Source organism: Saccopteryx leptura, chromosome 7 (genome assembly GCF_036850995.1).
Source record: "Saccopteryx leptura isolate mSacLep1 chromosome 7, mSacLep1_pri_phased_curated, whole genome shotgun sequence".
In the NCBI taxonomy this organism is placed as follows: Eukaryota; Metazoa; Chordata; class Mammalia; order Chiroptera; family Emballonuridae; genus Saccopteryx; species Saccopteryx leptura.
In genome coordinates this window covers 99,736,062-99,752,721 of record NC_089509.1, presented here as the reverse complement: position 1 = coordinate 99,752,721, position 16,660 = coordinate 99,736,062, and positions in this window count along the sequence as shown.

The window sequence follows — 16,660 nt, the reverse complement described above, 5'->3', positions numbered from 1 at the left end:
TTGGGGTATTCCGGCCATCATATGGGCCCTGTTGTGTCTTTCTTTAGTGTGATTTCAAATCCACTTGTTTATGACAAAGACCAGGTGGTGTTTAGGTGTCAAGGTGTTTTGATATAAGAATGAAGTCAACTGTCAGGATGCCATAGTCTCACCTGTTGTCCTTGACCAGCAGCCAGCTGCCCCGCCGCTGAGGGGCCAGCTGGGCCCTTACTGATAAGACCATGTGGAGAAGAAACTGGCAAGGGGACATTTATACAATAAATACTGAGAGTTTGGGAGGACTCTTAGGGTGTCCACGTGGGAAAGGCATACTTTGCTGACCTGAATAGCTCTCCAAAGATCTTGAGACACTTGTTCCTGCTGTGGCCAAGGAGACTATGTGGGCGACAGCGGTGCTCCCGCGTGCAGTGGTCCCTGGGGTGACATTCCCCAGAGCAGCCTGGCCTGCCCTCCGCGCAGGTGCTGCAGTCCCGGCTCGCAACGTGCTCGCACAACAAGGCGCCTTCCGTTCTCAGACGGCAGCTGGACGCCCCTCCCCCCTGGGTAAGCCGCCCCTCCAGAGGAACCGAACTCATAAAAGATAACACCTCAAATTAAATTTGGACTTTATTTCTTTCATCTCCCCGTGCCTGCAACGATAGTGCGATTAATCTGTCATTTGTTTGGAGTACATTATTTCTTAATTTGGCTTATGAAGAGATATTATCCTGAATGCTATTGGCTTATAAAATTACTACAATTCCCACAGCAAACCTGTGTTAAATAAATGGCTGCCAAAAACAAAATCAGTCTCTGAGTGTAACTTTGCCACCTCTCAAAACAAAAAACAAAACAAAACAAAACAGGTTCATACTGCTTTTTAGCTATTTAATTACTGGATTACATAAAAGGATATTTAAGAGTTCCAGTGTGAGTTCTCATGGGCCTGATGTATGGACTTCCTGGGTTCAATCCCCAGTCAGTGCACCCAGGAGAAGAGACCATCTGCTTTTCTCCCCCCTACCCTCCCTCAGCCAGTGGCTCAACTGGTTCTAGCGTCAGCCTCAGGCAGTGAGAATAGCTCAGTTGATTTCAGCATCGGCCCCAGATGGGTTGTCTGGAGGACCTCAGTCGAGGTGCATGCAGGAGTCTATCTCCCCTCCTCTCACTCGAAAAATTAATTATTTAATTAACAAAAAAAAGTTCCAGTGCAAGATGGATGGGATGAAACAGGTAGCAATATAGCCCACAAGGAATCATGTCTTGGTTCACTCTTAATGGTAAATTTCTTATAAGACTGGAAAATGGCCTAGCTGAAGAAGAAGACTACAACTTCCATTTATCTGCCTTAAAATATGAAGGTAATGTCATACGAATATCCCCGCGTTGGAGAGAGGAGAGGAGCCTGTGTACATTTCTTTTGCTTTTGACCTGATAAAATTCATTTTTATCCTTTCAAAAAATAAGCCACCTCAGAAAAGATTCTTGCATTTTTAGGTAAAATATACCACTAACCAAAGATAACAGAAAAGAGGCAAAATCTATCCCATCCAGTGTGAAAGGAACACTGGAATTTTAGAGTCCCCTGTAAATGCTGAACTGTCTTTGGAGCCAAAAATGCAGACTTGAGCCTGGCCTGTTACAGATCGGAGTGCGTCCCAGCCACTGGGGGAAGGTGGACGTGCTTGCATCCTGCAGCGAGGAGGCGAGCCAGTTTCACTGTGGCCTTGAGGGAGCTTGCTGGCCTCAGTGCTGGGTTTAGCTATCATCAGGATGAGAGCTGATGCAATTGTAGGAAGCTCCTGATATTTATGTAGATGTACTCTCTGTGACTTGAAGGGTTCTGCTTTACCTAACTTATTTCAAATCACTGCTAGGCATGATTAGGCCGGTACAAGGTTTCTCAATTTCTTGGAGCTTTGCTACATATTGCTGCCACATAAAAGTCAAGGCTTTATTAAATTACATTGCCATCTCTTGATAATAAGATCTGTGGCTCAACTCTTCTATTAGAGCACTCACTCACATCCAAGACTTAAGATGTCAAGCATTTCTGTCTCTGTCCGAATAAATTCAAGTATTCAATATTTCTGAAATAGGTTTCAAATAAAACATTCCGCCAAATATTTTATTTTGTGTATTAAGAACATGGCATTGAAACCATTAATTAAAAAAAAAATAGTTTCCCTTGGCTTGTATATCACTGTCGACCATGGCGACTCTAACAGCAGGGTTTCGTCAGCGCTGTTTTTGATTCATGAGGCAGAAGAGCTTGCAGTTTGCTCTTCTCCAGCAGTCCTGGTTTTCCAGAAGGGGTGGTAGTAAAATCCTTATTTCTTCGGAGTAAACTAAGCAGATGTGAGTCAGGACACACAGGGAGGAGATATATGTTCTTCGGATGCTGTGTTTGCAAAGGCCCTTTTGACAATAACTGTACTTTATGTCCCTGTCCTTCACAGTATTCTGTAATTTCTAATACAACATAAAATGAATTGACACTTTCCTCTTTCAGTCAGCAGTGGGAGGCTCTGCAGCCGGTCCCTCAAGTTCAGCTGTGCTGTGTGGTCTGAAGCAGCCCGATACAGGTGCAAGCTCATGGGACAAGGAGGCGAAGTTCTGCATTGAGTTCCCGTTGACTAACTGTTGACCTGGACATCATATGGGCCCTGTTGTTGTCTCATTGGCCAGAAAGGAACATGATCAGTCCACCTGCAAAGTGCTGACTCTAACAACAAAGATGGAATTGTTGGTAAGGAAGAAGGGGCTAGCCAATATGCTATGTATGAGTGTGTGCATGGTGGTTACATGTGTGTATTGTAGTATGTTTCAGAAACGAGCAGAACGAACAGTGATCATGTAACTAGGGAAGAACTGGAGTAGCAGCCGCTCTGGCCAGCAGCACATCTAAGCAGCAGTAGCTCGTCGAAGCCGGCGGGACTAAGCTGGGAGGGAATCGATGTTCCTGAGATATACATTAAGACAGAAAAAAGTGAGCTTGCCCCTTGCAGAAGAATCTCATGCAAATATATATATACATACATGCATATACACTTACACATACACATACACACATATATAACGTGTGTGTATAACAGGCTGGACAAAGCCTGTTAGAGTCTCATTTTTTGTTTGTTTGTTTTTTAACCTATACCAAAAAAATAATAATCTTTGACTATCCCATGGAGTTGCTTTGAACATCAGGTAATAAAGCATGTGTAAATCGTTGGGTCTGCCATTGATATAAGGCATTATAATTTAGGAGACTTTTGACACCAAACTAGCTTCTCTAAATTCAGGACTTATTCTATCAAGAAGAGGAAGAAAAGCCAATATATGTACTTGACCAAGGCAGACAAAGTTGCTGGCTGTTGAGAAAAATAGGAAGAGTTTTGACATCAAATAGGTCTGATGTGTTAGAGATGGCTAGTATCTCTAGAAATCTAGTTCTAAGATGGGGATTTGCAATAATTGTAATATGGTCAGAATATTAACAAGCTATCTAAATTTGAGATATTTTATATGCCCTGTAGTCAAAGGCAAATAAAATCAATCATGTTTTTAATAAATACCTTACACTCTTAAAATTATGGAATATTTAATTGTATACCAAGGTATAACTATTAGATAGTTTGGGTAATTTTTCAGGTTATTTTCATCATAGGATTTTAAGGTTGTAAGTTACTTCTTGAGAGAGGTTATATACATTCTTAAGAAGATACTCTTAGATGAAAACATTTTATTCCTAAGACTTGTATTTTTTTAACTTTACAATATGTAAAAATTATTTTCTTGAGCTATTCCTCATGATTACATACTCTCAGTGGTATAAGAGAATCATAAATTGCAATCAAGATTAATCTTTACATTAGATTCCCAGTCATGCATACATTCAGTATAACCTTCAGGAATTCAAAAGGGGGACTCTAATGGCATAGATTATTAAATTCACAAAGTAACACATGACAGGAATCTAAAAATGTATGTAGTCTGCAGTTTGTACTTTACAGTGTAGTAAAAATAAGTGAGCCCTGGCCAGTTGGCTCAGCGGTAGAGCGTCGGCCTGGCGTGCGGGGGACCCGGGTTCGATTCCCGGCCAGGGCACATAGGAGAAGCGCCCATTTGCTTCTCCACCTCCCCCCTTCCTCTCTGTCTCTCTCTTCCCCTCCCGTAGCCAAGGCTCCATTGGAGCAAAGATGGCCCGGGCGCTGGGAATGGCTCCTTGGCCTCTGCCCCAGGCGCTAGAGTGGCTCTGGTTGTGGCAGAGCGACGCCCCAGAGGGGCAGAGCATCGCCCCCTGGTGGGCAGAGTGTCGCCCCTGGTGGGCGTGCTGGGTGGATCCCGGTCAGGCGCATGCGGGAGTGTGTCTGACTGTCTCTCCCCGTTTCCAGCTTCAGAAAAATACAAAAAAAAAAAAAAAAAAACTAAGTGAAATTGAAATTTGGTTCTGAACTTACAAATTTGTTAAACTCTGCATATTAGTACAGGAAATATTTCCTAAAATGTGTCAGAAATCAAAAAATAATTTAATATGACAATAAAATGATAATACCAAGAGTTATTTTTTTAATCAATATTTATTTATTTATTTATTTATTTATTTATTTTAATTTATCATGTTTACATGGATTCAAGTGTCCCACCAAATATAACTCCCTCCCCTCCCCTCCATGCCCCCCTTTATATCCCTTTTGTCCCCCTCTCTGCCACCCCCCCTTCCCTCTCAAATTTGCTGTCCTGCTATCTATATCTCTGTGTTGTGTATATATAATCTATGAATCCCTATACCTTCTATGATCCCATCCCCTCATCCCCCTTCCCTCTGACAGCTGTTCCTCCTGTTCTTGTGGCCCCTCCTCTGCCTCTATTCTGTTCCTCAGTTCACTTTGTTCATTAGATTCCACACATAAGTGAGATCATATGATATTTGTCTTTCTCTGCCTGGCTTATTTCACTTAGCATAATAGTCTCCAGGTCCATCCATGCTGTCACAAAAGGTAAGAGTTTCTTCTTTTTCATGGGCACATTGTGTATATGTACCACAGCTCTTTAATCCATTCATCCACTGACAGACACTTGGGCTGTTTCCAGATCTTGGCTTGCAGTAAACATGGGGTGCATATCTTCTTTTGAATCAGTGATTTGGTGTTCTTAGGATATATTCCTAAAAGTGGGATGACCAGGTCAAAATGCAGTTCCATTTTTAATTTTTTGAGGAATCTCCATACTGTTTTCCACAGTGGCTGCACCAGTCTGCATTCCCACCAGCAGTGCAGGAGGGTTCCAGTTTCTCCACATCCTCGCCAGCACTTATTGTGTGTTGTTTTGTTAATGAACACCATTCTGACAGGTGTGAGGTGATATCTCATTGTGGTTTTAATTTGCATTTCTCTAATGATTAGTGATGTTGAACATTTTTTCATATGCCTGTTGGCCATCTGTATGTCCTCTTTGGAGAAGTGTCTATTCATTTCTTTTGCCCATTTTTTGATTGGATTGTTTACCTTCCTGGTGTTGAGTTTTACAAGTTCTTTATAAATTTTGGTTATTAACCCCTTATCAGACATATTGGCAAATATATTCTCCCATTGCATGGGTTGTCTTTTTATATTGTTCATATTGTCTTTTGTTGTGCAAAAGCCTTTTAGTTTCATATAGTCCCATTTGTTCATCTTGTCCTTTATTTCATTTTCCCATAGAGATAAATCAGCAAAGGCATTACTACGAGAGATGTCACAGACTACTTTTTTTTTTTTTTTCTCCATTCTTTTTTTTTTTTGTATTTTTCTGAAGCTGGAAACGGGGAGAGACAGTCAGACAGACTCCCGCATGCGCCCGACCGGGATCCACCCGGCACGCCCACCAGGGGCGATGCTCTGCCCACCAGGGGGCGATGCTCTGCCCCTCCAGGGCGTCGCTCTGTCGCGACCAGAGCCACTCTAGCGCCTGGGGCAGAGGCCAAGGAGCCATCCCCAGCGCCCGGGCCATCTTTGCTCCAATGGAGCCTTGGCTACGGGAGGGGAAGAGAGAGACAGAGAGGAAGGAGGGGGGGAGTGGGGGGTGGAGAAGCAAATGGGCGCTTCTCCTATATGCCCTGGCCGGGAATCGAACCCGGGTCCCCCGCACGCCAGGCCAACGCTCTACCGCTGAGCCAACCAGCCAGGGCAGACTTTACTTTCTATGTTTTCTTCCAAGACGTTATAGTTTCACAACTTACATGTAAGTCTTTTATCCATTTTGAGTTTATTTTTGTGTTTGGTGTAAGTTGGTGGTCTAGTTTCATTTTTTTTTTTGCAGGTAGCTGTCCAATTTTCCCAACACCATTTTTTAAAGAGACTGTCTTTACTCTATTGTATGCTCTTACCTCCTATGTCAAACATCAATTGTCCATAAAGGAGCAGGTTCATTTCTGGGTTCTCTGTTCTGTTCCATTGATCTATATGCCTGTTCTTATGCCAGTACCAAGCTGTTTTGAGTACAATGGCCCTGTAGTATAACTTGATATCAAGAAGTGTGATACCTCCGACTTTATTCTTCTTTTTCAAGATTGCTGAGGTTATTCATGTGTTTTTTTGGTTCTATATAAATTTTTGGAATATTTATTCTATATCTTTGAAGTATGCCATGGGTATTTTAATAGGAATTGCATTGAATTTATAGATTGCTTTGGGTAATATAGACATTTTAATGATGTTTATTCTTCCTATCCATGAACACAGTATATGCTTCTACTTGTTTGTATGCTCCTTGATTTCTTTTATCAATGTTTTATAATTCTCTGAGTACAAGTCTTTTACCTCCTTTGTTAAATTTACTCCTAGGTCCTTTATTATTTTTTTTGTTGCAGTAAATAAGGGGATTGTTTCCTTAATTTCTTTTTCAGACAGTTTATTGTCAGTGTATAAAAATGACACTGATTTCTGCTTATTAATTTTATATCCTGTCACCTTGCCAAATTCGTTTATTAGCTCTAGTAGTTTTTTGCCTGAGACTTTAGTATCAAGTCATCAGCAAATAATGATAGTTTTACTTCTTCTTTTCCAATTTGGATGCCTTTTATTTCTTCTTCTTTTCTGATTGTTGTGGCTAGGACTTCCAGAACTATGTTGAATAAGAGTGGTGAAAGGGGGCACCCTTGCCTTGTTCTTGATCTTAAGGGGATTGCTTTTAATTTTAAGACAATTCAATATGACAATAAAACGACATTACCAAAAGTTCTTTTTATTTTTTAGATTTTATTTATTTATTTTTAGAGAGAGAAGAGAGAAAGAGGGAGAGGGGGGAGAGGAGCAGAAAGCATCAACACCCATATGTGCCTTGACGAGGCAAGCCTAAGTTTCTTTTGTTGTTTTTTTTTTGTATTTTTCTGAAGTTGGAAACAGGGAGGTAGTCAGACAGACTCCCACATGTGCCCGACCAGGATCCACCCAACACACCCACCAGAGGGTGATGCTCCGCCCATCTGGGGCACCGCTGTGTTGCAACCAGAGCCATTCTAGCGCCTGAGGCAGAGGCCATAGAGCCATCCTCAGCACCCTGGCCAACTTTGCTCCAATGGAGCCTCGGCTGCGGGAGGGGAAGAGAAAGACAGAGAGGAAGGAGAGTGGGAGGGGTGGAGAAGCAGATGTGTGCCCTGGCTGGGAATTGAACCTGGGACTCCTGCACGCCAGGCCGACGCTCAACCACTGAGCCAGCTGGCCAGGGCCGCAAGCCTAAGTTTTTGAACCAGCGACCTCAGCATTGCAGGTTGATACCTTATCCACTGCAGCACAACAGGTCAGGTAGTAATTTTCTTTTTTTTTTCTTCCTTTTTTTTATGTTGTTTATTATTAAAGGAAAACGTTTCATCAATAAATGTCATTCTCCTTATATGTTCAAAATAACTTCCAAAAGAATGTTTTATTGAAATTTTTACACTGCTTATCAAAAATTCTCGACTCTTCATACCCTATTTACTTTTGGTAGTATAAATGTCTATCTCTTGAAAAGCATCATTTCTTAAATGAATACTTACATGATGAGCAGGTGCACTTCTAGTAGTGGGTGTGCAGATTTAAAGATGAGAAGACATAGTTGGATTCATGAAAATAAATTGACTCTTCCTGAGAGTTTAACAAGTCAAAGAATCCTTTTAAAAAGACAACAAATATTTTAAAACTAAGTCAGATGACAACAAATTGTATTTCGTCACTGATCTAACATGAGAAGGTGTGTATATCAATTCTGTTATTATCACATAAAGTTTAGTGTCTTAAAAAAGAATCGTATTTTATGAGCCTGTGGCTTGATTGGCTTCACCTGGATGGCTCTCTATATGGTATCTGCTGGACTGCAGCTGTCTGTAGATTTGACTGGGTTGGGTCATTTAATATGTATAACTCACATGACTGTTAGTTGGTATTGGCTACAAAACTCCTTTTGTATCTTGATTCTTCCTATGGCTTCTCAACTTAGATTTGGCTTAGATTTCTAAGAACATGCCTGCCAACTTGCTTCAAAACAGAGCAGTGTTTTAAGCATTGAAGAAGGAAACCACAAGTGCCTGGAGGCCAAGTCTCAGAAGTTATATAGCGTCTCTGTGCTGCCTTCTAATGACTGAAGCCTATCACAGGGCCAGCCCAGGGCCAGGGAGGGGAAATGGAACCCCCACCTCAGTCGAAGAAGGGATTGAAGAATTTGCAGATGGCAGTAGAGAGGGGGAGTCTGTGTTTGATAGAAAGTGTTGTGGCACCCTATAAATTGTTTCAGATTCTGCCATTATGTAATAATTACCGTACTTGCTTTATCTAAACACTGTTCAGTGATTCAAAACAGAGTTAACTGTAGAACATGGTGACTTTTGAACTGGCATATACCTTTGGGAAAATATAGGTTTGAGAAATGGCTGTTTGTAAAATGACCATCAGCACAGAAAAGTAGAAAAAGCTTAAACTGTATATGCTTGTTGGTTAGACATGGTGGGCTGACAGAAATTTGAACGTTGTTACTAATGCCCTTCACAGCAGAGATTTCTAGCTGTTACCTCTGATCTATTCCCCTCTCTTTCCTCAGTATAGATTTATAGTCTAACTAAAAGTCTAAATTACCCAGTGTCCACTGTAGTGTGTTGTATGAATTTGTGCCAGAGATCAGTGACAAAAAGCATTAGATGAGCCTTTCTTGTGTCCTTTCATTTTACTGGTGAAGGTAGGTAGCTTGCTGGACAAGCATCACACCTAGAGATCATGGAGTGGCGAGCGGGAAAGGGTCTGGCTCCCTGCTGACACGTGGAGAGCCTGTCCCACCCAGGACTGCCCATCTTGGGCTTTCTTTTATGTGGGAGAGATATGCTGTGTCTTGCATAAGCTACTCCTATTTGGGATTTGTTATAAGGAACCAAGCTTAATTCAGCTTGATTCACCTGTGAAGCAAGTCTTCTATCCTGAACTTAAAGTTAATGGAAATACAGCCAATGTTGAGAGCTTTCTTCTCTATGGGTGATATGTTCAATGTGATTCTTGTTTTTTGTTTTCTTTCGGACCTGGCATTTACTTGGAGGCTTCAATGAAAGGAACACCGAGCGTGCACACATGCTCGTTACGTGCCAGGAGAATGAAATCTGGCTACAAAAAAATATTCTGGTTATTCTTTGCCAAGTCAGAACTGGCCAAGGAGTTGATTCTTTTATTTGTTGCTTTGGTCAGCAGAGCACTATTGAGAGACCCAAGCAGAAAATGAGTAATTCTAATTAAAATCAAATAGAAACTTAAAGATTTTAGTATCACCTTAACATAATCAGTGGTTGATATAAATTAAATGATGCAACATTTTTATGTAAATAGTAATATTTAAATACAGCTCTGAAAATGTATTTTCTTCATTTTAAATATGTTTTTATGCTCCTGGACCTCAATATTTTTTTTTCTTAAATAACAAGCTTATTAAGATATATGTCACATGCCCTACCTAAAATTTACACTTTTAAAGTATGTGATTCACTAGGTTTTAGTATATCCACAGTTCTGCTACCATCATCACCACCAGCAAATTTTAAAACATTTTCATCACGTAGAAGGAAACTTTTTACTCATTAACTATCATTTCCCATTTAGCTCCACTCCTTACCCCTGGCAAATAATAATCTGCTTTCTGTTTCTTTGCTTATTCTAATCTTTTACATGATGGAATCATACAATGTGTGTTTTTTTTTTTTTTTTGTGACTGGCTTCTTTCAACCAGACTGTACTATTTATCAGTATTAAGTTGTCTTTTAATGCCGGAGTAATTAATTTCCAGTGTATTGATATACCATATGTGCCCATGTATAAGACGCTCCCATGTGTAAGATACACCTTAATTTTGAGGCCCAAAACTTGAAAATATATATATATATATTACATAAAGTTATTGAACTCAAGTTTTATCCATCATAAAATTCATATAACTCCTCATTCACACAAAGAAGCGGAAAATGCAAGTTAAAAAAAAAACTACAACCACTGTACAGGATGCACCCAGTTTTTAGACCCTAAATTTTTCGAAAAAGGGTGCATCTTATACATGGGAAAATACGGTACTGCATTTGTTTATTCATCAGTAAATGGGTATTTGAGATGCTTCCACCTGTGACCATTATTATTATTGTATTTTTCTGAAGCTGGAAACGGGGAGAGACAGTCAGACAGACTCCCGCATGCGCCCAACCAGGATCCACCCGGCACGCCCACCAGGGGCGACGCTTTGCCCACCAGGGGGCGATGCTCTGCTCCTCCGGGGCGTTGCTATCTATATGCTGCGTTCAAGGGGAGGGATGTGGGGGCAGAGTGGAAAGTGAATGAACTTTTCTGTGGTGTACACAGACCCGCAGTCAATTATCTGAAAGTCTGTCCTCCCTCTCCCTCCTGTCCTTTGTCTTACCTGCTCTTTGTATTAAGTCTGGGCACACAATTAGTTCTTTACTGCACTGCATCTCACTTTGTTTAAGCTCTAGACTATAACTTTCACAATTTTATGTCATTTGTCAACACTCTTTTATCTACATATCTCTTCTAGAAATATGATGAAAAAGTTCATCTATTGAAGACCACCCCTAGTCTCGGAGTCCTTTTATCCTGTACTGTCATTTGAATGGTGTTTAATAAAGAGAGGAGACGGAACACGTGCTCCGTCAGCCCAGAGTCTCGCACTTTGTCGGCAGTGATTCCAGGTGATGTTTTCCATCCGTCCCTGGGCTCAGCCATGAAGTCACGTCTGATGCTCGAACTTGACTGACTCCTCTAAATTAAACTGATTAATTGGCTTTGATAATGTGATGCTCTGAGATTCTTCTTATTGTTGAGACGTTCTTTCACTAGTAAGAGCGGCAGCAGGTGGCATCGTGGTGTTTGCTTTTGCTCTAACCCATGTGTACTACATCTGCCGAAAGTGTTCTCGTTTCTGACATAGTTATACAATTTTTGCTTCTTGATAATTTGAATAGAAATCCGTGTGAAGTAGAGTTAATGTTGTAGTAATATAATGGTATAGTAATTAAATATATAAAAATATAAAAAATATGGAAGATATATAAAAGTAATTAAGATATAATATTAAAATTAATTAAATTAAATAAAATAAAGTTATGCCGCCTGGATAGAAATTAATATAGTGTGTACAAATATGATAAACAGAGTCTGACTTTTGAGCAGGGCCCAGTTAGTGTGTGTGTGAAGTTATACATAGATAAGAAGTGGCTTGATGTCATAACTCTGTAAGTTAACATAAACAAGAAGCTTCCCTAGGAACACCTTAAAAGTGGCTTGATGTAACATTTCAGTAGATTAACATAAAAAGGGCTCCCTGTGAAGAACTCCCCAAAAGGTAGTTTGAGGTGATAATCCTGTGGATTGACACCTGTTAGAAGGTAGATTGAGGGTTGAGGTGATGACCCTGTAGATTGACACCTGTTAGAAGGCACTGGCCAGAAAAGGTACTAAAGCTGAGGGGCCCCCCTGTTGCGGTAGTCGCCCAGACTCCAACATGAACGTGGACTGTCTCCACTCCACTCTGAGCTCTGACCAAAGACAGCCGAGAGGAGCACGCCGACGGGGCCCCCTTAAGCTGGACCCAGGCAAACCAAAAGGATTTGTGAGTAATAAATTGCCTGTGTGATTCTTGCAACTAACTTGTGTGTCGGTTGTGTCTTTCCTCCGGTGGCAGTTGGTGTCGACACTGATCAGTAGAATCCTCATAGCAGACTCAAGAAGTAGTCTCGAAGAGGCTGCCAGCCCTGCTGATAAGCAGGAGTGTCCCAGTGCACAGGGAAGTCGAATCAGGGATGCCTGGTCGACATAGAGCTTGGGCTCTACCAGGACAGTTAAGTGCCCACCTCAGTTGCTATTTAACTTGGAAGTTCTTTATAACCCCTTAATGTACAAATATGAACGTTGAGGTATAGATCCTAACATAGCTGATCAGTGACAAAGGGGGACCTACACTTAGGTCTTCTGACTGCCTTCCCAAGGCTCTTGCAGACTTTGCCACACCTGTTCTGCTACCAGCGCCTTCCTGGGGCATGAATTATTCCAGGGTAGATATAATATTATCTTGGACTACGGGCATCATCAGGATGTCTGACACTCTGACTATTAAATTATTCTCATTTATATTGAGTTAAATTTTGTAGCCCTGTAGTTCGTACTTGCTGGGGCTGGCTTTTCCTTAGGGTCAGAAAAATAAGTGTAAAATCTCCATGTAGTGACTCTTCATTAAGAGATTTGCCCTCGGCCCTGGCTGGTTGGCTCAGCGGTAGAGCATTGGCCTAGCGTGTGGAGGACCCGGGTTCGATTCCCGGCCAGGGCACACAGGAGAAGCGCCCATTTGCTTCTCCACCCCTCCGCCGCGCTTTCCTCTCTGTCTCTTTCTTCCCCTCCCGCAGTCAAGGCTCCATTGGATCAAAGATGGCCCGGGCGCTGGGGATGGCTCTGTGGCCTCTGCCTCAGGCGCTAGAGTGGCTCTGGTCGCAACATGGCGACGCCCAGGATGGGCAGAGCATCGCCTCCTGGTGGGCAGAGTGTCGCCCCATGGAGGGCGTGCCGGGTGGATCCCGGTCGGGCGCATGCGGGAGTCTGTCTGACTGTCTCTCCCTGTTTCCAGCTTCAGAAAAATGAAAAAAAAAAAAAAGAGATTTGCCCTCTTTCTTCTATATTCTGCCTATGAATCTTTCTCATTTTCTGGTTAAAAGATCTTGTTTTTTTTTCCAGAAGATTTATTTTTAAGTTCTTAATTACAGTAAAGTATATATAACATAACATAAAATTTGTCATCTTAATCATTTTTAAAGTAGACAGAGTTCAGTCATGCTAAGTCCATTTACATTGTTGTCCAGCCAGTCTCCAGAAGTCTTTTCATCTTGTAAAACTGAAACTCCGTACCAATTAAACGTCAACTTCTCGTTCCCCCTTCCCACAAGTCCCTGGCACACTTACTACTTTCTGTCTCCACGAATTTGATCCTCTTTAAGTGCCTCATCCAAGTGGAATCACCCGGATGTGTCTTTTTGTGCCTGGCTTGTCTCACTTAGCATAATGTCCTTAAGCAGTTTTTTTTTTACAGCAGGATTTCAAACCGCCTCACCATTCCAGGCACCCCTCTGACTTCTCTCCTGTTTGGCCACATCCCACTCAAGCAGATGAGGTCCAGACAGCGCACACTGATCCAAGCATAGGCTGAGAGTCAGTGTAAGGCCAGTGGCCGCCGCCGTCGAGGCCATGCAGGTTCACATTGGATTTGGGAAGATGGTAAAGAAACAGTGGAGCCAAAAAATGGTAGGCCATTCCATCTATTAAAGTCTCGCACCAGCCAACGAGCAAAAACACAGGGAAGACCATTCCTTCTCATTCAGAACTCCCAAAGCCCCGATGCATTCTCTGGTTCCACAACCCAAAGAATCTTCTCTGGTTCTTGCTGGAATCAAAGGCCCCACCAGTCTCAGCAGAGCTCGCAAAAGCCCCCCCCCCCCCCCCCCAGCTCTGGTTTCCCATCTACACTCCTTCTTCTCTTCTGCAAAACTGGCTGGGGCAACCAAACATCTCTCCTCCAGCAAACATTAGCAAAACAATGGCCCTTCCCAAGCAGGAAGGTAATTCTCAAGTTGCAATCTGCTGCAGTCTTTCACAGACTACATATACATGGCGCTGCCCAATGCAAACTATAAGCGAGCAAACTTAAACATTTGTTAAAATTTATTTGCCCAACAGTCAAGGAAGAGAACTCATGCTGAATATTGCATTTCTAAGAAAGAACATGTGAGACTTTTTCATTGTCTCCTGCTACTGGTGACTTATATTGGACTTGACTACAACTCCTTAAACGACTTCTTTCCTGCTGCCCCTTCCCCACCACAGAGACTCACCAGGCACAAGGGACAATAGAAATTGCATGTGAAATTTATGACTTTGGGTGGTGGGCACATAGTGCAATATATAGATCATGTGTCATAGAAATGCACACTTGAAACCTATGTGATCTGATTAACTGTTAAATTTAATAAAAAATATGAGATTTAAAAAATCTGCATAGGATCTTGTCAAGCTAAGATATTTCCAAGGCTATAAAATTTTTTTTTATGGTTGGCTCAGTGGTAGAGCGTCGGCCTGGCGTGCAGAAGTCCCAGGTTCGATTCCTGGCCAGGGCACACAGGAGAAGCGCCCATCTGCTTCTCCATCCCTCCCCCTCTTCTTCCTCTCTGTCTCTCTCTTCCCCTCCCGCAGCCAAGGCTCCATTGGAGCAAAGATGGCCCGGGCGCTGGGGATGGCTCCTTGGCTTCTGCCCCAGGCGCTAGAGTGGCTCTGGTCACAACAGAGAGACACCCTGGAGGGGCAGAGCATCGCCCCCTGGTGGGCAGAGTGTCGCCCCATGGTGGGCATGCCGGGTGGATCCTGGTCGGGCGCATGCGGGAGTCTGTCTGACTGTCTCTCCCCGTTTCCAGCTTCAGAAAAATACAAAAAATAAAATAAAATTTTTTATGAGTTTATATGAACCAAACAATCGACAATTGCCAGGAAGCAAAGTCTCACCACATTGAGAAAATGCTCTAGAAAATGGCGGTTTCACCATTGATTTTATACAGGAGGATCAAAGGGGAAGACCAAGGGGGTTACATGAAATTGATTGGTGATAGATTAGGAAGGCAAGAGAAAGCAAAGGAGGGAAATCTCTGGGATTGGATACAAAGTAAAAATGTATATAGTGCAACTTCTTTTACATGAGCAGGCATAAGTTCGTTAGTATTTAATTAAAATGATAATAACAACAATGAGGAGGTTTGTGGGTTCCTGCTCTGGTGGGACTCCTGCCCTGAGGGGGACAGGAAAAGATTGCCTGCATGTTATCAGGTATGTGATTGTAGATGCAAAAGACAACAGACAGGCTGGATTAAGGTAAGCACTGACCTTTGCTAGAGAAAAATACCTCCCTAGGACGTGAGTACCCACCATGGACTGCTTTTAGTTAGAAAGTTTTCATTTCAGTCCATCCTGTGTGTTTACTTTAGGTCTCTGGGTCTGCAGGACCACCACGCAAGCTTTCTCGGAGCTTGTCAGCTTCAGTGTGTAGCTCCTTTTTTTGTCCACAATCTCTACGATGAATGAATTTTCTTATGCAGTTTCTTCTGTAATAACATTTCATATTTTCATTAAACTTTGGTTCATAGGTAGAATGAATGAGTGACTTTGGTAGACAGAAAATAATAGCAATTATTAATATGCACTGACCCTGCTTTCTGAGTTTGTGTTCTATAATGATCCAGAATTATTATGCTGAGCACTTTTTTTCCACTGAAAGCACAAACATGAAATTGCTTTTTTTTTTCTTTGCAAACACATTAGTTTGCAGTTGATAGGCTAGCAATTCTCAAGAAATGTCAAGCCACACTTATCTATGGTAAAATGGGTTGTGAACCTAGGCATAGGTCATCTAGTATTAATTAGAATACCAAAGTTTATAAATGAGCTAACTTTTGTTAAAAATTAAGGCTGACCCAAGGCTTTCTCCCTCACCTACTTTCTAGAATGGGAGAAAAAGGGTAGAGTTGTCATTCATTAGCTGGGTGGAAATTGTACATAGTTCACAGCCTTGTCATTAGAATTCAACTGTTATTAATGTACTGATAATATGTGAGGGATTATGAATCATATAAATCCTTGTAAATTACAATTTTTAATTATTTCTTAAATAGTTTTACCAAAGGGTAAATGTATAATAAGGAAGAAAGTAAGGATGAAGAGATTGTAAATGGAAATCTTACTTCTACATTCTATCCCTGGGGCTGTGTGCTTTAGGTCCTAGCTATTCTTTGTTTCATAAAAGTCTGCGTGATCATGGGAATGTGAACCTGCAAACATTGCTGTAAGGCCAGTGGTTGCGGCCATTGTGGCCATGCACAGACAGGCTCTCACTGGATTGGGGCAGACGGTCAGGAAACAGTGGAGCCAGAAAATGGTGGGCCATTCCTTTATCAAAGTCTCGCATCAGCTGACAAGCAAACAGGCAGGGAAAGCACTTCCCTTTCATTCAGAGCCCCCAAAGCCACCGACACATTCTCTGCTTCCACAACCAGGAGAATCTTCTCTGTTTCTCCTAGAATCAAAGGCCCCAGCAGTCTCAGTAGGGCTCCCAAAGCCCTTCAGCTCTGGTTCCCCATCTACACTCCTTCTCCCTCCCTGCC